Source organism: Sminthopsis crassicaudata, chromosome 1 (genome assembly GCF_048593235.1).
Source record: "Sminthopsis crassicaudata isolate SCR6 chromosome 1, ASM4859323v1, whole genome shotgun sequence".
In the NCBI taxonomy this organism is placed as follows: domain Eukaryota; kingdom Metazoa; phylum Chordata; class Mammalia; order Dasyuromorphia; family Dasyuridae; genus Sminthopsis; species Sminthopsis crassicaudata.
In genome coordinates, this window is record NC_133617.1 from 295548029 (window position 1) to 295570662 (window position 22634).

The 22634-nt window shown below is 34.7% G+C and overlaps 2 long non-coding RNA genes across 2 annotated transcripts in view; both read right to left on the reverse strand.

Annotated features, from left to right (window-relative positions):
• The window catches only part of LOC141549429 (uncharacterized), a 341126-nt gene that overhangs the window by 115086 nt on the left and 203406 nt on the right, over nt 1-22634 (reverse strand). The window lies entirely within an intron of this gene.
• LOC141554057 (uncharacterized) lies at nt 8810-22047 on the reverse strand. The gene is made up of 3 exons (XR_012485769.1): nt 21898-22047; nt 9417-9511; nt 8810-8922 (listed from the first exon to the last, which is right to left on the reverse strand). It is a non-coding gene; the product is annotated as an uncharacterized LOC141554057 (long non-coding RNA).

Genomic DNA, 22634 nt, shown 5'->3' on the forward strand with positions numbered 1-22634 from the left:
AGGTGGCCTAGCTGTATCTGATTTAGAACTATATTATAAAGTAGTAGTCACCAAAACCATTATTTATTGGCTAAGAAATAGACTAGTTGATCAGTGGAATAGGTTAGGTTCACAGGACAAAATACTGTATAACTATAGCAATCTACTGTTTGACAACCCCAAAGATACTAATTTTGGGGATAAGAAATCATTATTTGACAAGAAGTGTTGGAAACACTGGAAATTAATATGGCAGAAACCCACATTTAAAACCATATACAAAAATAAGATCAAAATGGTTCCATGATTTAGGCATAAAGAATGAGATCATAAATAAATTAGAGGAACATAGAGCAGTTTACCTCTCAGCCTTGTGGAGGAGGAAGGAATTTGTGACCAAAGGAAAACTAGATATCATTATTGATCACAAAAGAGAAATTTTTGTTTACATCAAATTAAAAAGCTTCTGAACAAACAAAACTAATGCAAACAAGATTAGAAGAGGAGTAACAAATTGGGAAAACATTTTTACAGTTAAAGGTTCTGATAAAGGCCTTATCTCCAAAATATACAGAGAATTGACTTTAATTTATAAAAATCAAGCCATTCTCCAATTGATAAATGGTCAAAGGATATGAACAGACAATTTTCAGATGATGAAATTGAAACTGTTTCCACTCATATGAAAGAGTGTTCTAAATCACGACTGATCATAGAAATGCAAATAAAGACAACTCTGAGATACCACTGCACACCTATCAGATTGGCTAAGATGATAGGAACAAATAATGATGAATGTTGGAGGGGATGTGGGAAAACTGTGATGCTGATGCGCTGTTGGTGTAGTTGTGAAAGAATCCAACCATTTTGGAGAGCAATCTGGAATTATGCCTAAAAAGTTATAAACTTTGATCCAGCAGTAGTAGTACTACTGGGCTTATATCCCAAAGAAATACTAAAGAGGGGAAAGGGACCTGCATGTGCCAAAATGTTTGTAGCAGCTCTTTTTGTAGTGGTTAGAAACTGGAAGATGAATGGATGTCCATCAATTGGAGAATGGTTGGGTAAATTATGGTATATGAATGTTATGGAATATTATTGTTCTATAAGAATGACCAACAGGAGGAATACAGAGAGGCTTGGAGAGACTTACATGAACTGATGCTGAGTGAAGTGAGCAGATCCAGGAGACCATTATACATTTCAACAGCAATACTGTATGAAGATTTATTCTGATGGAAGTGGATGTCTTTAACAAAGAGAAGATCTAATTCAATTCCAATTGTTCAATGATGGACAGAATCAGCTACACCCAGAGAAGGAACACTGGGAAATGAATGTAAACTGTTTGCATTTTTGTCTTTCTTCCCAATTATTTTTACCTTCTGAATCCAATTCTTCCTGTGCAACAAGAAATTCAATTCTGGGGGCGGAGCCAAGATGGCGGAGAAGAAACACACGACTCAGTGAACGTCCTCACTCCCTCAGAACCAATTAGATAAATTAAGTCTCAAAATTAGCTCAGGACTGATAGATAACACAAGGACTGGAAGCACGACTTACCAGCTGAAGAGAATCTGGAGTTTCAACAGGAAAGGTCAGTTCTCAGGGGAGGAATAAGAAAGACCAGCACAGACGGTGGGGTAGGGGCACACTGCGCCCATTGCGCTGGGAAGGGCTCTGGGATCAGAGAAGCCACGGAGGTAAAGGAATCTGGCACAGGCTGTTAGCTCTTCTCTGCTAATTATTTAGCAGTTCAGAAGAGAAAGCCAAAATATTTTAAAACTCAGATTAGATTTTCCCCGGACCCTGGGGGTGACTCAACAGACTCGGCACCAGGGGGTGTGGACTCAGCTACCACCTGAGAATAGTTAAGAGATTGACAAGTGGGTGGATACGGCCCAAGGCAACACACACTGCCTAGCTTAGCTGGAGGGAGTGGAACTCAGCTCCAGGAAGTCCCAGAGAAGCGGAACCTTTGAACTAGGGACCGCGGTTTCTGGCAGACACTTCCAGTTTGAGCGCAGGGGCTTCTCACATCACCTGCTGCAGACATCCACTCCTCACCCGGACACATAGGTTGGGCTTCGTGCTGTCTTCACTATTCTACGCCCTCGAAGCACAGTAGTGCTAATCACCTCTGAGGCACTTCCAGGGAGGGGGTGGGGAACTCTCTCCCAGAGCTCTCTCTTAGCTCAGGCTCAGGAGCCGCTGCATCCATCCGGTCTGGGAGGAAGCTGGTAAAGAAGTAAATAATTTCCTACCCCAGAGACAGACCCCAAAAGATTTTTTTAAGTATGAGCAAAAAAGCTAGAAAAACCATAGATTCTTTCTATACAGAGAAAGAGCGGGTATCCAACCCCGAGGAAGTTGACAGCAGAGAATCAACAGACAACAACCTAAAGGGGAACGATTCCTGCCCCCCATCACATAACTCTCTCCTAGAAGAAGCTCTTAAAAAATTCAGGGAGATCGAAGAAAAATGGGGAAAAGAAAGGGAAGTTATGATAGAGAATAACAACGTCCTGAAATTGGAGTTGGAAAAAATAAAGAATTCACAGGAGATGCAGGGAAACAAAATTAGTGAATTAGAAAAGGTTAAAAAAACACAGGAAAGTAGGATTTCTGAATTGGAAAAGATAAAAAAGTCTCAAGAAAATAGAATTTCTGAATTGGAAAAAGAAAATAATTCTCAAAAAAAAAAATTAGGGAAATGGAAAAAAACTCAATAGAGCAAAATAATTCATTTAAAAACGAAATTGGGCATTTACAAAAAGAACTAAAAACTGTGAAAGAAGAAAATAACTCCTTAAAAGTCAGGATGGAACAAATAGAAATGAATGATTCACAGAGAACCCAAGAATCAGTCAAACAAAACAAAAAAAATGAGAAGCTGGAGAACAACGTCAAATACTTACTGGGAAAATCTATAGACCTGGAAAATAGATCTAGGAGAGATAATCTGCGGATTATTGGACTTCCAGAAAACTATGACCAAAAAAAGAGCCTAGATTCTATTTTACAGGAAATTATCAAAGAGAACTGTCCAGAGATAATAGAAACAGAAGGGAAAGTAGATGTGGAAAGAATTCATCGAACTCCTTCTGAAATAGACCCTAAAAAAAGAACACCACGGAATATTGTGGCTAAGCTGCAGAATTACCACACAAAGGAGAAAATCCTGCAAGCAGCTAGAAAAAAACAATTTAAATACCAAGGTGCCACAATAAGGGTCACCCAAGATCTGGCTGCCTCCACATTAAAAGATAGAAGGGCCTGGAACCTGATATTCCGAAAGGCAAAAGATCAAGGACTGCAACCAAGAATGAACTACCCAGCTAAGTTTAGCATCTTTTTCCATAGAAGAAGATGGTCATTCAATGAAACAGAGGAATTCTATATGTTTCTAAGAAAAAAACCAGACTTAAACAAAAAATTTGATCTACATCCACAAGACTGAAGAGAAACAGAAAAAGGTACACAGAACCCTTGAGAACTGTAACTCTGTTGTGGGTATATGAAAAATACTCAAGGATAATTTGATTTTACTGATATAAAAGAAAAAAAGGGGGGTGTGGTAAAGGGAAGGAGGTCGGTTCAGAAAAAGGGGAAGGTGTGATAAAAAGAGGGAAACTACATCCCAGGAAGAGACATAGAAAATACACCATATCTGAGGGAACTTAGTGAGGGGGAGAATCATTGTGTGAATCTTACTCTCATCAGAAGAGGCTCAAAGAGTAAATAATTAACATATTTGTTTTTCAGAGAATTTTCTCTCACCTCTTTAAAAGGGGGGAGATGAAAAGGGGAAAGGAAAAGGAGAATAAGTGAAGGGACTTGGAGGGAGGGGGGAGGGATCCTAAAAAAAAAAAAGAGGGAGGGTTGCGCGTCACAAGGGGGGTCTGTAAATTAAATTTCGGGGAGGGGGATCAGGGGGGTCAAGGGAAAAAAGCATAATCTGGGGATAACACGATGGCAGGAAATACAGAATTAGTAATTTTAACTGTAAATGTAAATGGGATGAACGATCCCATCAAACGGAGACGGATAGTAGATTGGATCAAAAAGCAGAACCCTACAATATGTTGCCTACAGGAAACACACTTAAAGCAGGGAGATACATACAGAGTAAAGGTAAAAGGTTGGAACAGAGCCTATTATGCTTCAGGTAAAGCCAAAAAAGCAGGGGTAGCTATCCTTATCTCAGATCAAGCAAAAGCAGAAGTAGATCTCGTTAAAAAAGATAAGGAAGGAAACTATATCCTGCTGAAAGGTAGCATAAATAATGAAGCCATATCAATACTAAACATATATGCACCAAGTGGTATAGCATCTAACTTTCTAAAGGAAAAGTTAAGAGAACTACAAGAAGAAATAGATAGTAAAACTATAATAGTGGGAGATCTCAACCTTGCACTCTCAGATTTAGACAAATCAAACCACAAAACAAACAAGAAAGAAATTAAAAAAGTAAATAGAACATTAGAAAAACTAGGTATGATAGACCTTTGGAGAAAACTGAATGGCAATAGGAAGGAATATACTTTCTTCTCAGCAGTTCATGGATCCTATACAAAAATTGACCATATACTAGGACATAAAGATCTCAAAATTAAATGTAGGAAGGCAGAAATAATAAATGCCTTCTTCTCAGATCACAATGCAATAAAAGCTACATTCAGTAAAAAGTTAGGGGTAAATAGACCAAAAAGTAATTGGAAACTGAATAATCTCATCTTAAAGAATGACTGGGTGAAAGAGCAAATTATAGAAACAATTAACAATTTCACCCAAGATAATGATAATGATGAGACATCATATCAAAATCTTTGAGATGCAGCTAAAGCGGTAATAAGGGGAAATTTTATATCTTTAGAGGCTTATTTGAAGAAAATTGAGAAAGAGAAGATTAACGAATTGGGCTTACAACTTAAAAGGCTAGAAAAAGACCAAATTATAAACCCCCAACCAAAAATTAAACTCGAAATACAAAAATTAAAAGGAGAAATCAATAAAATTGAAAGTAAAAAAACTATTGAATTAATAAATAAAACCAAGAGTTGGTTTTATGAAAAAGCCAATAAAATAGATAAACCTTTGGTAAATTTGATCAAAAAAAAGAAAGAGGAAAATCAAATTGATAGTCTTACAAATGAAAAGGGGGATCTTTCCACCAATGAAGAGGAAATTAGAGAAATAATAAGGAGTTACTTTGCCCAACTTTATGCCAATAAATTTGATAACTTAAGTGAAATGGATGACTTCCTCCAAAAATATAGGCTCCCTAGATTAACAGAGGAGGAGATAAATTGCTTAAATAGTCCCATTTCAGAAAAAGAAATAGAACAAGCTATTAATCAACTCCCCAGGAAAAAATCCCCAGGGCCAGATGGATTCACATGTGAATTCTACCAAACATTTAAAGAACAATTAGCCCCAATGTTATATAAATTATTTGAAAAAATAGGGGATGAAGGAGTCCTACCAAACTCCTTTTATGACACAGACATGGTACTGATACCTAAACCTGGTAGATCGAAAACTGAGAAAGAAAATTATAGACCAATCTCCTTAATGAATATTGATGCTAAAATCTTAAATAAGATATTAGCAAAAAGACTTCAGAAAATCATCTCCAAGATAATACACTATGATCAAGTAGGATTTATTCCAGGAATGCAGGGCTGGTTTAATATTAGGAAAACTATTAATATAATTGACCATATTAATAATCAAATTAATAAGAACCATATGATCATCTCAATAGATGCAGAAAAAGCATTTGACAAAATCCAACATCCATTCCTACTAAAAACTCTTGAGAGTATAGGAATAAATGGATTATTCCTTAGAATAATCAGGAGTATATATTTAAGACCGTCAGTAAGCATAATATTCAATAGAAATAAACTGCAACCTTTCCCAGTAAGATCAGGAGTGAAACAAGGTTGCCCACTATCACCATTACTATTCAATATAGTACTAGAAAAGCTAGCCTCGGCAATAAGAGCCGAGAAAGAGATTCAAGGAATTAGAGTAGGAAATGAGGAAATTAAACTATCACTTTTTGCAGATGACATGATGGTATACTTAGAGAACCCCAAAGACTCTGCTAAAAAGCTACTAGAAATTATTCAAAATTTCAGCAAAGTGGCAGGATACAAAATAAATCCACATAAATCCTCGGCATTTTTATATATCACTAACAAAATGCAACAGCAAGAGATACAAAGAGAAATTCCATTCCAAACAAATGTTGAGAGTATAAAATATTTGGGAATCCATCTACCAAAGAAAAGTCAGGAATTATATGAGAAAAATTACAAAACACTTGCCACAAAAATAAAATCAGATTTAAATAATTGGAAAGACATTCAGTGCTCTTGGATAGGCCGAGCGAATATAATAAAGATGACAATACTCCCCAAACTAATCTATTTATTTAGTGCTATACCAATCAGACTCCCAAGAAACTATTTTAATGACCTAGAAAATATAACAACAAAATTCATATGGAAGAATAAAAGGTCAAGAATTGCAAGGGAACTAATGAAAAAAAACTCAGAGGAAGGTGGTCTAAGTGTACCTGATCTAAAGCTATATTATATAGCAGCAGTCACCAAAACCATTTGGTATTGGCTACGAAATAGACCGGTAGATCAGTGGAACAGATTAGATACAAAGGACAAAAAAGGGTACATCTATAGCAATCTAATCTTTGACAAACCCAAAGATTCCAACATTAGGGATAAAAATTCATTATTCGGAAAAAAACTGTTGGGAAAACTGGAAATTAGTATGGCAGAAATTAGATATGGATCCACACTTGGCACCATATACCAAGATAAGATCAAAATGGGTCCATGATTTAGGCATAAAGAGGGAGATAATAAATAGATTAGAGGAACAGAGGATAATCTACCTCTCAGACTTGTGGAGGAGGAAGGAATTTATGACCAGAGGAGAACTAGAGATCATTATTGATCACAAAATAGATTTTGATTACATCAAACTAAAAAGTTTCTGTACAAATAATACTAATGCAAACAAGATTAGAAGGGAAGTAACAAATTGGGAAAATATTTTTAAAAACAAAGGTTCTGACAAAGGTCTCATTTCCAAAATATATAGAGAACTGACCATAATTTATAAGAAACCGAACCATTCTCCAATTGATAAATGGTCAAAGGATATGAACAGACAATTCTCAGAGGAAGAAATTGAAACTATATCCACTCACATGAAAGAGTGTTCCAAATCACTACTGATCAGAGAAATGCAAATTAAGACCACTCTGAGATACCACTACACACCTGTCAGATTGGCTAAGATGACAGGAACAAATAATGATGAATGTTGGAGGGGATGTGGGGAAATTGGGACACTGATACATTGCTGGTGGAGTTGTGAAAGAATCCAGCCATTCTGGAGAGCAATCTGGAATTATGCCCAAAAAGTTTTCAAACTGTGCATACCCTTTGACCCAGCAGCGCTACTACTGGGATTATATCCCAAAGAAATACTAAAGAGCGGAAAGAGACATATATGTGGCAAAATGTTTGTGGCAGCTCTTTTTGTTGTAGCTAGAAACTGGAAGATGAATGGATGTCCATCAGTTGGAGAATGGTTGGGTAAATTGTGGTATATGAAAGTTATGGAATATTATTGCTCGGTAAGAAATGACCAGCAGGAGGAATACAGAGAGGGTTGGAGAGACTTAAATCAACTGATGCTGAGTGAAATGAGCAGAACCAGAAGATCACTGTATACTTCAATAACAATACTGGATGAGGATGTTTTCTGATGGAAGTGGAAATCTTCAACATAAAGAAGATCCAACTCACTTCCAGTTGATCAATGATGGACAGAGGTAGATACACCCAGAGATGAAACACTGGGAGGGGAATGTAAATTGTTAGCACTAATATCTGTCTGCCCAGGTTACATGTACCTTCGGATTCTAATGTTTATTGTGCAACAAGAAAATGATATTCACACACATGTATTGTACTTAGACTATATTGTAACACATGTAAAATGTATGGTATTGCCTGTCGTCGGGGGGAGGGAATAGAGGGAGGGGGGGGTAATTTGGAAAAATGAATACAAGGGATAATATTATAAAATAAAATAAAAATAAATAAGCAATGAAGAAACACAATTATCACTCTTCATAATTTATCTGCTGATATGCTTAGAGAATTCTAGAAAATCATCCAAAAACCTACTCAAATCAATTAAAAGCTTTAGTAAAGTTTCAGGATATAAAACAAACCCATACCAATCATCAGCATTTCTCTATTGCTAACAAAGTTCAGCAGCAAGAATGCTCTTCTTATGAATACTTATTCTATTCCATTTAAAATATCTGTAGATAAAATAAAATCTTTGAGTGTCTACCTGACAAGATAAACCCAGAAACTATATGAACTTAAATACAGTTATGTCTCATACAAATAAAATTATATCTAAACAATTGGAAAAATATCACTTGCTCATGAGTAGGTCTGGTTAATATGAAAATTACTATTCTTTCCAAATTGTTCTACTTGTTCAATGCCATACTAATTAAACTGTCAAAATTATTTTATATACCTAAAAGAAATAATAGCAAAATTCTTCTGGTAGAAAAAATGCTTAAGACTATTAAGAGAATTGATGGAGGTGGAGCCAAGATGGCGGAGAAGATACACATGATTTTGTGAGCTCCCTTCTTCACTCATTACCAATTAGTTAAATCAGCCTCAAAAATAACGCTGCTCTGATAGAAACCACAAGGTCTGGAAGCACAACTTACCAGCTGAAGAGAATCTGGAGTTTCAACAGAAAAGGTCGGTTCCCAAGGGAGGAAAAAAAAAAAAAAAAAAAAGGCCAGCACAGAGAGATGGGTGCTAGCACATTGCGCTGATCATGCTGGGGAGGGTTCTGGGATCAGAGAAGCCACTGAAATAAAGGAATATGGCACAGGCTGTTAGCTCTTCTCTGCTTATAAAACAGCAGATCAGAAGAGAAATCAAGCCACTTTAAGATATAAAACCAGATACTAGAACCACCCCAATCCAGAAGTGACCTAACAGATCTCAGCACTGCAGTGTGCCCGGCTTCGGCTGCCCGGGGCTTCACCTGGGGGTAGTTAAGAGCTTGAAAGGCGTGGACACAGCCCAAGGCAACATCTAATTCATACAGTGCCTGGCTCGGCTGGAGGCTGTGGAACTCAGCTATGGAAGTCCCAGAGAAGTGGAACCTTTGAAACAGGGACTGCAGTTTCTGGGCAGACACTTCCAGTATGGGCGCAGGGGCTTTTCACCACAGCTGCTGACATCCACGCCCCACAGGACACATTGGCTGGGCTTAGTGTCGCCTTTACTGTTCAGTCTTAAACCTCAGGGAAGTCGCTAGGACACACAGAGCACTCAAAGTGCAGCTGTACTAATCACCTCTGAGGCACTTCCAGGGGGTGGGGAACTCTCTCCCAGAGCTCTCTCTTAGCTCAGGTGCAGGAGCCACTGCATCCATAAGGTCTTGGAGGAATCTGGTAAAGAAATAAATAAATAAACTTCTTACCCCAGGGACAGACCCCAAAATATTTTTTAACCATGAATAAAAAGCCAAGAAGACCTATTGATTCTTTCTACACAGAGAAAGAGCGGTTATCCAACCCCGAGGAAGTTAATAGCAGAGAGGCAGCAGATAACAGCCTAAAGGGGAACTATACCTACCCCCCATCACATAACTCTACCCTAGAAGAGACTATTCAAAAATTAAGAGAGTTTGAAGAAAAATGGGGAAAGGAAAGAGAAGCTATGATAGAGAATAACAACATTCTGAATTTTGAGTTGGAAAAAATAAAGAATTCACAGGAGATTCAGGGAAACAAAATTTGTGAATTAGAAAAGGTTAAAAAATCACAGGAAAGTAGGATTTCTGAATTGGAAAAGATAAAAAAATCTCAAGAAAATAGGATTTCTGAATTGGAAAAAGAAAATAATTCTTTAAGAAAAAAATTAGGGAAATGGAAAAAAAATTCAATAGAGCAAAATAATTCATTTAAAAACTCAATTGGGCATATACAAAAATAACTAAAAAAATGTGAATGAAGAAATTAACTCCTTAAAAATCAGGATGGAGCAAATAGAAATGAATGATTCATTGAGAACCCAAAAATCAGCCAAAAAATAAAATAAAATAAAATGAAAAGCTGGAGAATAATGCCAAATACTTACTGGGAAAATCTATAGATCTGGAAAGTAGATCTAGGAAAGATAATCTGAGGATCATTGGACTTCCCAAAAACTATGACCAAAAATAGAGCCTAGATTCTATTTTACAGGAAATCATTAAAGAGAACTGTCTAGAGATAATAGAAACAGAAGGGAAAATAGGCATCGAAAGAATTTGTCGAACTCCTTCTTGAAAAAGACCATAAAAAAAGAACACCACAGAATATTGTGGCTAAGCTGCAGAATTACCACACAAAGGAGAAAATCTTGGAAGCAGCTAGAAAAAAAAACAATTTAAATACCAACTTGCCACAATAAGGGTCACTCAATGTCTGGCTGCCTCCATATTAAAAGATTGCAGGGCCTGGAACCTGATATTCCAAAAGGCAAAAGATCAAGGATTGCAACCAAGAATAAACTACCCAGCTAAATTTAGCATTTTTTTCCATGGAAGAAGATGGTCATTCAATGAAACAGAGATATTCCATTTGTTTCTAAGAAAAACAAAACAGACTTAAAAAATTGATCTACATCCACAAGACTGAAGAGAAACAGAAAAAGGTAAACAGAACTCTTGAGAACTGTATCTCTCGTGGATATATAGAAAGTCCACATGGATAAATTGATTTTACTGATATAAAAAAGGGGGAATTAGTAAAGGGAAGAGGATATTATCAGAAAAAGGGAAAGGAGTGATAAAAAGAGGGAAACTACATCCCAGCAAGAGGCATAGAAAATATACCATATCTGAGGGAATTTAGAGAGGGGGAGAAACATTGTGTGAATCTTACTCTCATCAAAAGAGGCTCAAAGAGTAAATAATTGCTATATTTATTTTTCATTGAATTCTCTCTCACTTCATTAAAACGGGGGAGAGGAAAAGGAAAAAGGAAAAGGGAATAAGGGAAGGGACTTGGAAGGAGGGGTGAGGGATACTAAAAAAGGGAGGGCTGTGCATCACAAGTGGGGTCTATAAATTAAATGTCAGGAAAGGGATTCAGGGGGTCAAGGGAAAAAGCATATCCTGGGGATAATATGATGGCAGGAAATACAGAATTAGTAATTTTAACTGTAAATGTGAATGGGATGAACTCTCCCATCAAACAGAGACAGATAGCAGACTAGATCAAAAGTCAGAACCCTACAATATGTTGTTTACAGGAAGCACACTTAAATCAGGGAGATACATACAGAGTAAAGGTAAAAGGTTGGAGCAGAATCTTTTATGTTTAGGTAAAGCCAAAAAAGTAGGGGTAGCCTTCCTTAGATCAAGCAAAAGCAGAAGTTGATCTAATTAAAAGAGATAAGGAAGGAAACTATATCCTGCTAAAAGGTAGCATAAACAATGAAGCCATATCAATACTAAACATATATGCACCAAGTAGTATAGCATCTAATATTCTAAAAGAATATTTAAAAGAGTTGTAAGAAGAAATAGACAAAAAACTACAATAGTGGGAGATCTCAACCTTGCACTCTCAGATCTAGATAAATCAAACCACGAAACAAATAAGAAAGTAATTTAAAAAGTAAATAGAACATTAGAAAAACTGGGTATGAATAGACCTTTGGACAAAACTGAATGGCAATAGAAAGGAATATACTTTCTCAGCAGTTCATGGAATCTATACAAAAATTGACCATATATTATTACATGAAGATCTCAAAATTAAATGTAGGAAGGCAGAAGTAAAAAATGTCTTCTTCTCAGATCACAATGCAATAAATGCTACATACAGTAAGAAGTTAGGGGTAAATAGACCAAAATGTAATTGGAAACTGAATAATATCATCTTAAAGAATGACTGGGTGAAACAGCAAATTATAGAAACAATTAATAATTTCACCCTAGATAATGACAATGATGAGACATTATACCAAAATCTGTGGGATGCAGCTAAAGTGGTAATAAGGGGAAATTTTATATCTTTAGAGGCTTATTTGAACAAAATAGAGAAAGAGAAGATTAATAAATGGGGCCTGCAACTTAAAAAGCTAGAAAAAAGACCAAATTAAAAACCCCCAACAAAAATCAAACTTGAAATACAAAAAAATAAAGGAGAAATCAATAATATTGAAAGTAAAAAAAACTATTGAATTAATAAATAAAACCAAGAGTGGTTTCATGAAAAAGCCAATAAAACAGATAAAACTTTGGTAAATTTGATCAGAAAAAGAAAAAAGGAAAATCAAATTGCTAGTCTTACAAATGAAAAGGGGCATCTTTCCACCAATGAAGAGGAAATTAGAGAAATGATAAGGAGTTACTTTGCCGAACTTTATGCCAATAAATTTGATAACTTAAGTGAAATGGATGACTTCCTCCAAAAATACTGGCTTCCTAGATTAACAGAGGAGGAGATAAATTGCTTAAATAGCCCCATTTCAGAAAAAGAAATAGAACAAGCTATTAATCAACTCCCCAGGAAAAAAAAATTCCCAGAACCAGATGGATTTACAGGTGAATTCTACCAAACATTTAAAGAACAATTAGCCCCAATGCTATATAAACTATTTGAAAAAATAGGAGATGAAGGAGTCCTACCAACCTCCTTTTATGACACAGACATGGTACTGATACCTAAATTAGGTAGATCGAAAACTGAGAAAGAAAATTATAGACCAATCTCCTTAATGAATATTGATGCTAAAATCTTAAATAAGATATTAGCAAAAAGACTTCAGAAAATCATCCCCAAGATAATACACTATGACCAAGTGGGATTTATACCAGAAATGCAGGGCTGGTTTAATATTAGGAAAACTATTAGTATAATTGACCATAGGAACAATAAAATTGATAAAAATCATATGATCATCTCAATAGATGCAGAAAAAACATTTGACAAAATCCAACATCCATTCCTACTAAAAACTCTTGTGAGTATAGGAATAAATGGACTATTCCTTAGAATAATCAGGAGCATACATTTAAAACTGTCAGTAAACATCATATGTAACAGAGATAAACTGGAACCATTCCCAGTAATATCAAGAGTGAAACAAGGTTGCATATTATCACCATTATTATTCAATATAGCACTAGAAACACTAGCCTAGGCAATAAGATACGAGAAAGAGATTCAGGGAATTAGAGTAGGAAGTGAGGAAATCAAATTATCACTCTTTGCAGATGACATGATGGTATACTTAGAAAACCTCAAAGACTCTGCTAAAAAGCTATCAGAAATAATTCAGAATTTTAGCAAAGTTGCAGGATACAAAATAAATCCACATATATCCTCAGCATTTTTATATACCACCAACAAAATGCAACAGCAAGTAATACAAAGAGAAATTCCATTTCAAACAAATGTTGAGAGCATAAAATATTTGGGAATCCATCTACCAATGAATAGTCAGATATTATATGAGAAACATTAAGAAACACTTGCCACAAAAATAAAGTCAGATTTAAATAATTGGAAAGACATTCAGTTCTCTTGGATAGGCTGAGTGAATATAATAAAGATGACAATACTCCCCAACCTAATCTATTTATTCATTGCTATACCAATCAGACTCCCAAGAAACTATTTTAATGACCTAGAAAAAAATAACAACAAAATTCATATGGAAGAATAAAAGGTCGAGAATTGCAAGGGAACTAATGAAAAAAAAAGTCAGATGAAGGTGGTCTAGGTGTACCTAATCTAAAGCTATATTATATAGCAGCAGTCACCAAAACCATTTGGTATTGGCTAAGAAATACACCAGTTGATCAGTGGAACAGATTAGATACAAAGGACAAGAAAGGGTACATCTATAGCAATCTAGTCTTTGACAAACCCAAAGATACCATCATTAGGGATAAAAATTCATTATTTGGAAAAAAACTGTTGGGAAAACTGGAAATTAGTATGGCAGAAATTAGATATGGATCCACACTTATCACCATATACCAAGATAAGATCAAAATGGGTCCATGACTTAGGCTTAAAGAATAAGAAAATAAATAGATTAGAGGAACACAGAATAGTCTACCTCTCAGACCTGTGGAGGAGGAAGGAATTTATGACCAGAGGAGAACTAGAGATCATTATCGATCACAAAATAGAAGGTTTTGATTACATCAAACTAAAAAGTTTCTGTACAAACAATACTAATGCAAATAAGATTAGAAGGGAAGTAACAAATTGGGAAAATATTTTTATAGTTAAAGGTTCTGATAAAGGTCTCATTTCCAAAATATATAGAGAACTGACCCTAATTTATAAAAATCAAACCATTCTCCAATTGATAAATGGGCAAAGGATATGAACAGACAATTCTTAGATGATGATATTGAAATAATATCCACTCATATGAAAGAGTGTTTCAAATCACTACTGATCAGAAAAATACAAATTAACACAAGTCTGAGATACCACTACACATCTCTCAGATTGGCTAAGATGACAGGAACAAATAGTGATGAATGTTGGAGGGGATGTGAGAAAACTGGGACACTAATACATTGTTGGTGGAGTTGTGAAAGAATGCAACCATTCTGGAGAGCAATTTGGAACTATGCCCAAAAAGTTATCAAATTGTGGATTCCCTTTGATCCAGCATTGCTGCTATTGGGCTTATATCCCAAAGAAATACTGAGGTGGGTAAAGGGACCTATATGTGCCAAAATATTTATGGCAGCTCTTTTTGTATTGGCCAGAAACTGGAAGATGAATGGATGTCCATCAATTGGAGAATGGTTGGGTAAATTATGGTATATGAAGGTTATGGAATAGTATTGCTCTGTAAGAAATGACCAGCAAGGGGAATGCAGAGAGGCTTGGAGAGACTTACATAAACTGATATTGAGTGAAATGAATAGAACCGAAGATCGCTGTACACTTCAATGTTGTATGAAGATGTATTCTGATGGAAATGGATATCTTCAACATTAAGAAGATCCAACTCACTTCCAGTTGATCAATGATGGACAGAAACAACTACACCCAGAGAGGGAACACTGGGAAGTGAATGTAATCTGTTAGAACTACTGTCTATCTACCCAGGTTACTTATACCTTTGCAATCTAATACTTAATGTGCAACAAGAAAATGGTATTACACACATATATTGTATCTAGGTTATATTGTAACACATGTAAAATATATGGGATTGCCTGTCATCAAGGGGAGGTAGTAGAGGGAGGGAGCGGATAATTTGGAAAAATGAATACAAGGGATAATGTTATAAAAAAATAACTCATGCATATATAACGTCAAAAAAATTTTAAATTAATAGTTGTACTAAAAAAAGAATATTAAGAGAATTAATGGAAAAAAAAAACCAAAGAAACCTACAAAGGATGATAGCCTAACAGTAGCAGACCTAAAACTATATTATAACGCAGCAGTCATCAAAAACCACTTAGTATTAATTAAAAATAGAGCAGTGGATGACTGAAATAGATTAGATACACACAAAACAAAATTCAATAAGTATAGTAATCTAATATTTGATAAACTCCCAAACTCCAGCTTCTGTTATAAGAACTCACTATTTCAAAAAAAAAAAACCTGGGAAAATTTTTATACCCAGTATTTCTGAAAATAGTGTCATTTCTAAAATACATAAAAAGTATGCCAAATTTGTAAGAATGTTATTCATTCCTGACTTGTTAAATGGTCAAAGTATAACAACAACTTTCAGATCATAAAATTAAAACTATCTATAGACATAAGAAATTCTCTAAATCACTGTTGCTTGGAGAAATGCAAATTAAAACAACTCTGAAGTAACACCTCCCACCTCTAAGATAAATAAAATCATAAATTTTGAGAGGGATATGGAAAATTTGGGACACTGTTGCATTCCTATTGGAGCTGTAAAATGATCCAACCATTCTGGAGAGTGTAGAGTGCTGAAACTCTGAAAATGTGTTCTTGAATCAGACAGCAGGGCACTTAAGGCTAATTATCTATTTGCTGTGAGATAATGGCTCTATAAACATATACTTAGATGATATGGTAATGTGGTGGCTCTCCTCATGACTGGTGCTTGCTGAATGTTTGGTGGTGAGGTAAATGTGGGCAAAGTTTGGAGGGCTGAGGGAGGGAGGTCAGGGTAATTTGGCTGCAGAAGAGGAGGAGAGAAGCTGGAGATTCCTGAGTCCAGAATCCAGGATACATCTTTGGCAAGCTGGATGGAAGATTGCCTGCCTCCTTTACTTCTCCCCCTAAAGACCATGGACTTTGATTGATCGTTCTCTGACTGATCCTGAGATACTCCAGAGAGGTAGAATGGACATTATAGAAGAGCAATTTGGAACTATGCCCAAAGGGCTAACAAATTGCATACCCGTTGACACAGCAGTACCATAACTGTCTGTATCCCAAGGAAATAATGGGAGATAATAGGACCAACCTGTGCAAAAAGTTTGTAGCAGTTCCTTTTATGGTAGTAAATAATTTGAAATGAACAGAAGCTAATCAGGTAGGGAATAACTAAATAAGTTATGGTACATGAAAATAATAAAATACCAGTATCCTATAAAAATGATGAACAAGTTGATTTTAGGTTGGCCTGAAAAGATATCCATGAATTGATGCTGATAAAAAGAAGCAGAATAAGAAATCCTTTGTACAATGCAAGTATATGCAATGATCAGCTGTGAACAACTTGGTTCTCAGTGGCTCAGTGATCTAAAGCAATCCCCATAGACCTTGGACAAAAATTATATCTGTATCTAGAAAAAGAACTGTGGAGACTGAATGTAAATCAATACATTCTATGTTTCTGTTTTTTTTTTTTTTTTTTTTTGTTTGTTTGTTTGTTTTTCTTTCCCATGGTTTTTCCCTTTTATTCTCATTTTTCTCTCCCAACATGATTCATAAAATAATATTTATTAAAAACAAACAAATAAATAATGTGTAGACTAATGTAAATTTGTAATTGTTGTTATTGTTTTTCTTGATCAGAGGATAATATATATATATATATATATATATGATATTATCTTTTTAAATTTTTTTTATTTTTTAAAATTAATTTTTATAATTATAACATTTTCTTTGACAGTATATATGCATAGTTAATTTTTTTTTTACAACAGTATCCCTTGTACTCCCTTCTATTCCGAATTTTTCCCCTCCTTCCCTCCACCCCCTCCCCTAGATGGCAGGCATTCCCATACATATTAAATATCTCATAGTATATCCTAGGTACTATATATATATATATATATATATATATATATATATATATATATATATATATATATGCAGAACCAAATGTTTTTGTTGTTTTTGTTGCAAAGGAAGGATTGTAGTTGGAAGATAAAAATAATCTGGGAAGAAAAAGAAAAGAAAAGAAAAGAAAACAAAACAAAAAGAAACAATGCTCACAATTTACACTCATTTCCCAGGGTTCCTTTTCTGGATGTAGCTGATTCTGTCCATCATTGATCAACTGGAATTGGATTAGCTCTTCTCTATGCTGAAGATATCCACTTCCATCGGAATACATCCTCCATACAGTATCATTGTTGAAGTGTATAATAATCCCCTATTTCTGCTCGTTTCACTCAGCATGAGTTGATGTAAGTCTCTCCAAGTCCACTCTGTATTCCTCCTGTTGGTCATTTCTTACAGAACAATAATATTCCATAACATTCATATACCATAATTTACCTAACCATTCTCCAGTTGATGGGCATCCATTCATTTTCCAGTTTCTAGCCACTATGAAAAGGGCTGCCACAAACATTTTGGCACATACATGTCCCTTTCCCTTTTTTAGTATTTGCTTGGGATATAATCCCAATAGTAGCACTGCTGGGTCAAAGGGTATGCACATTTTGTTAACTATTTGGGCATAATTCCAGATTGCTCTCCAGAAAGATTGGATTCTTTCACAACTCCACCAACAATGCAGCAGTGTTCCAGTTTTCCCACAGCTCCTCCAACATTCATTGTTTATTTGTTCCTGTCATCTTAGCCAATCTGACAGGTGTGTAATGATATCTCAGAGTTATCTTAATTTGCATTTCTCTGATCAATAGTGATTTGGAACACTTTCATATGAGTGGAAATAGTTTTAATTTTATCATCTAAAAAATGCCTGTTCATGTCCTTTGACCATTTATCAATTGAAGAAAGGCTTGATTTCTTATAAATTAAAGTCAATTCTCTGTATGTTTTGGAGAAGAGGCCTTTATCAGAACCTTTAACTGTAAAAATGTTTTCCCAATTTGTTACTTCCCTTCTAATCTTATTTGCATTAGTTTTGTTTCTGCAGAAACTTTTTAATTTTATGTAATCAAAATTTTCTATTTTGTGATCAATAATGGTCTCTAGTTCTCCCTTGGATACAAACTCCTTTCTCCTCCACAAATCCAAGAGATAAACTATCCTATGTTCCTCCTATTTATTTATGATTTCATTCTTTATGCCTAAATCTTGGACCCATTTTGATCTTATCTGAGTATGTAGTGTTAAATGTGCATCTTTGCCAAGTTTTTGCCATACTAATTTCCAGTTTTAGTCAAAAAATTAATTCTTATCCCAAAAGTTGGGATCTTTGGGTTTGTCAAATACTAGATTGCTATTTTTATTCATTGTCTAGCCCTGTGAACCTAACCTATTGCACTGATCAACTAGTTTATTTCTTAGCCAATACCAAATGGTTTTGGTGACTGTTGCTTTATAATATAGTTCTAGATCAGACCACCTTCATATTTTTTTCCATTACTTCCCTTGAAATTCCCGACCTTTAGTTGTTCCATATGAATTCTGTTGTTATTTTTTCTAGGTCATTAAAATAGTTTCTTAGGAGTCTGATTGGTATAGCAGTAAATAAATAGATTAGTTTAGGGAGTATCTTAATTATATTCACTCGGCCTATCCAAGAACACTAAATGTCTTTCCAATTATTTAAATCTGACTTTATTTTTTGGCAAGTGTTTTATAATTTTGCTCATATAATTCCTGACTATTCTTTGGCAGATGGATTCCCAAATGTTTTATACTATCGATGGTTATTTTGAATGGATTTTCCCTTTGAATCTCTTGCTGTTGGATTTTGTTGGTAATGTATAAAAATGCTGAGGATTTATGTGGATTTATTTTGTATCTTGCAACTTTGCTAAAATTCTGAATTATTTCTAATATCTTTTTAGCAGAGTCTTTGGGGTTCTCTAAGTATACCATCATGTCATCTGCAAAGAGTGATAGTTTGATTTCCTCATTTCCTACTCTAATTCCTTGAATCTTTTTCTTGGTTCTTATTGCCAAGGCTAGTGTTTCTAGTATTATATTGAATAATAATGGTGATAGCGGGCAACCTTGTTTCACTCTTGATCTTACTGAGAAAGGTTCCAGTTTATCTCCATTACATATGATGTTTACTGACGGTTTTAAATATATGCTCCTGATAATTCTAAGGAATAGTCCATTTATTCCTATACTCTCAAGAGTTTTTAGTAGGAATGGATGTTGGATTTTATCAAATGCTTTTTCTGCATCTATTGAGATAACCATATGTTTTATTAATTTGAGTATTAATATGGTCAATTATACTAATAGTTTTCCTAATATTAAACCAGCCCTGCATTCTTGGTATAAATCCTAATTGATCATAGTGTATTATCCAGGGGATGATTTTCTGGAGTCTTTTGGCTAATATCTTATTTAAGATTTTAGCATCAATATTGATTAAGGAAATTGGTCTATAATTTTCTTTCTCAGTTTTCGATTTACCTGGTTTAGGTATCAGTACCATGTCTGTGTCATAAAAGGAATTTGTTAGGACTCCTTCATCCCCTATTTTTTCAAATAGTTTATATAACATTGGGGCTAATTGTTCTTTAAATGTTTGGTAAAATTCACATGTAAATCCATCTGGTCCTGGGGATTTTTTCTTAGGGATTTGGTTAATAACTTGTTCTATTTCTTTTCCTGAGATTGGACTATTTTGACTACTTACTTCTTACTCTGTTAATCTGGGCAAGGTATAATTTTGAAGGTATACTTCCATTTCATTTAAGTTACCGAATATATTGGCATAAAGTTCAGCAAAGTTGCTCCTGACTATTGTTCTAATTTCCTCTTCATTAGTGGTGAGCTCTCCTTTTTCCTTTTCAAGACTAACAATTTCCTTTTTCTTTTTCCTTTTTTTAATAAGGTTTACTAAGGGTTTGTCTATTTTGTTGGGTTTTTTTCATAGAACCAACTCTTAGTTTTATTAATTAATTCAAAAGTTTTTTTTTTTTAATTTCATCTTTATTAATCTCAACTTTTATTTTTAGAATTTCAAGTTTTGCATTTGTATGGGGGTTTTTAATTTGTTCCTTTTCTAGCAATTTTAGTTGTAAGCCCAATTCGTTGTCACTCCATTTCTCTATGTTATGCAAGTAGGCCTATATAAATATAAAACTTCCCCTTATTATTGCTTTGGCTGTATCCCACACATTTTGGTATGATGTCTCATTATTGTCATTTTCTTGGGTGAAGTTATTAATTATGTCTATGATTTGCTGTTTTATCCAATCATTTTTTACTATAATATTATTAAGTTTCCAATTATTTTTTGGTCTATTTTCCTCTGGCTTTTTATTAAATGTAATTTTAATTCCATTGTGGTCTGAAAAGGATGCATTTACTATTTCTGCCTTACTGCATTTGATTTTGAGGTTTTTATGCTCTAGTATATGATCAATTTTTGTATAGGTTCAATGAGCTGCAGAGAAGAAAGAATACTCCTTTCTGTCTCCATTTAGCTTTCACCAAAGGTTTATCATATCAAACTTTTCTAGTATTCTATTTACCTCTTTGACTTCTTTCTTATTTATTTTGTGGTTTGATTTATCTAATTCTGAGAGTGCAAGTTTGAGATCTCCTACTATTATAGTTTTGCTGTCTATTTCTTCTTGTAGCTCTCTTAATTTCTCTTTTAAGAATTTAGATGCTGTACCACTTGGTGTGTATTTGTTTAATATTGATACTGCTTCATTATTGATGCTACCCTTTAGCAGGATATAATGCCCTTCCTTATCTCTTTTAATTAGATCAATTTTTGTTTTACTTGAACTGAGATGAGGATGGCTACCCCTGCTTTTTTGGCTTTGCCTGAAACATAGTAGATTGTGCTCCACCCCTTTTACTTTTAGTTTGAATGTATCACCCTGTTTCAGGTGTGTTTCCTGTAAACAACATATAGTAGGATTCTGACTTTTAATCCAGTCTGCTAACTGCTTCCTCTTTATGAGAGAGTTTACCCCATACCCATTTATGCTTAGAATGACCAATTCTATATTGCCTGCCATCCTATTAACCCCTGCTTATGCTTTTCTTCTTTCCTTCCCTCTTACCCCCCTCCCCAGTATTAAACATGTGAACACCACTTGCTTTTCATAGACCTCTCTTTTTAGTATCCCTCCCTCACCTTAAATTTCCTCCCCTTATTTTACCCCTTTTCCTCACAATTTCTGTATTCCCTTCCCCTTAGCTTACTCCTTCCCTCTCACTTTTGAATGAAGTGGAAGAAATTTCACCATAAATCAAATATGTCTATTGATACACACTATGTTTATCTGCTCCTTTCTTTCTCTCAGATATAATAGGTTACCTTTGCCTCTTCATGAGATATAGTACCACCATTTTACACTTTTTTATGATATAATTTCCTTTCCACCTCTAGTTTCTAGGACAAATTATACATATGTTCTTTTCATATTTTTATGGCAGAAGTATAGTTCTCAAGATTTCTTTTTTACCTTTTTAGAAACCTCTTGAGTTCTGTATTTGAAGATCAAACATTTTATGTAGGTCTGTTTTTTTCATCAATAATAGATGGAATTCATTTATTTCGTTAAATGTTCATCTTCTTCCCTGGAAAATGATGCTCATTTTTGCTGGGTAAGTTATTCTTGGCTGCATACCAAGTTTCTTCGCCTTTCGGAATATCATGTTCCATGCCCTTTGTTCTTTTAATGTGGATGCTGCTAGATCCTGGGTTATCCTAATTTGGCTCTTCCATATCTGAATTGCTTTTTTCCAGCAGCTTCCAGTATTTTTTCCTTTGTCTGATAGTTCTTGAACTTGGCCACTATATTTCTTGGCATTTTGATTTTAGGGTCCCTTTCATTAGGTGATTGATGTATTTTTTCAATGTCTATTTTACCCTCTGTTTCTAAAATGTCTGGGCAGTTCTCTTTGATAATTTCCTGGAAAATAGTGTCCAAGCTCTTTTTTTCCTCACATTTTTCAGGGAGTCCAATTATTCTCCAATTGTCTCTCCTGGATCTGTTTTCCATGTCTTTTTCCAGGTCTTTCTATTAAGGTACTTGACATTTTTTTCAATTGTTTCATTTCTCTGGTTTTGCTTGACTACTTCTTGGTCTCCTTGAGTCATTCATTTCTACTTGTTTGAGTCTAATTTTCAATGATGTATTTTCTTCACTCACTTTTTTATATCTTTTTGCAATTGTCCAATTGTGTTTTTAAGTGAGTT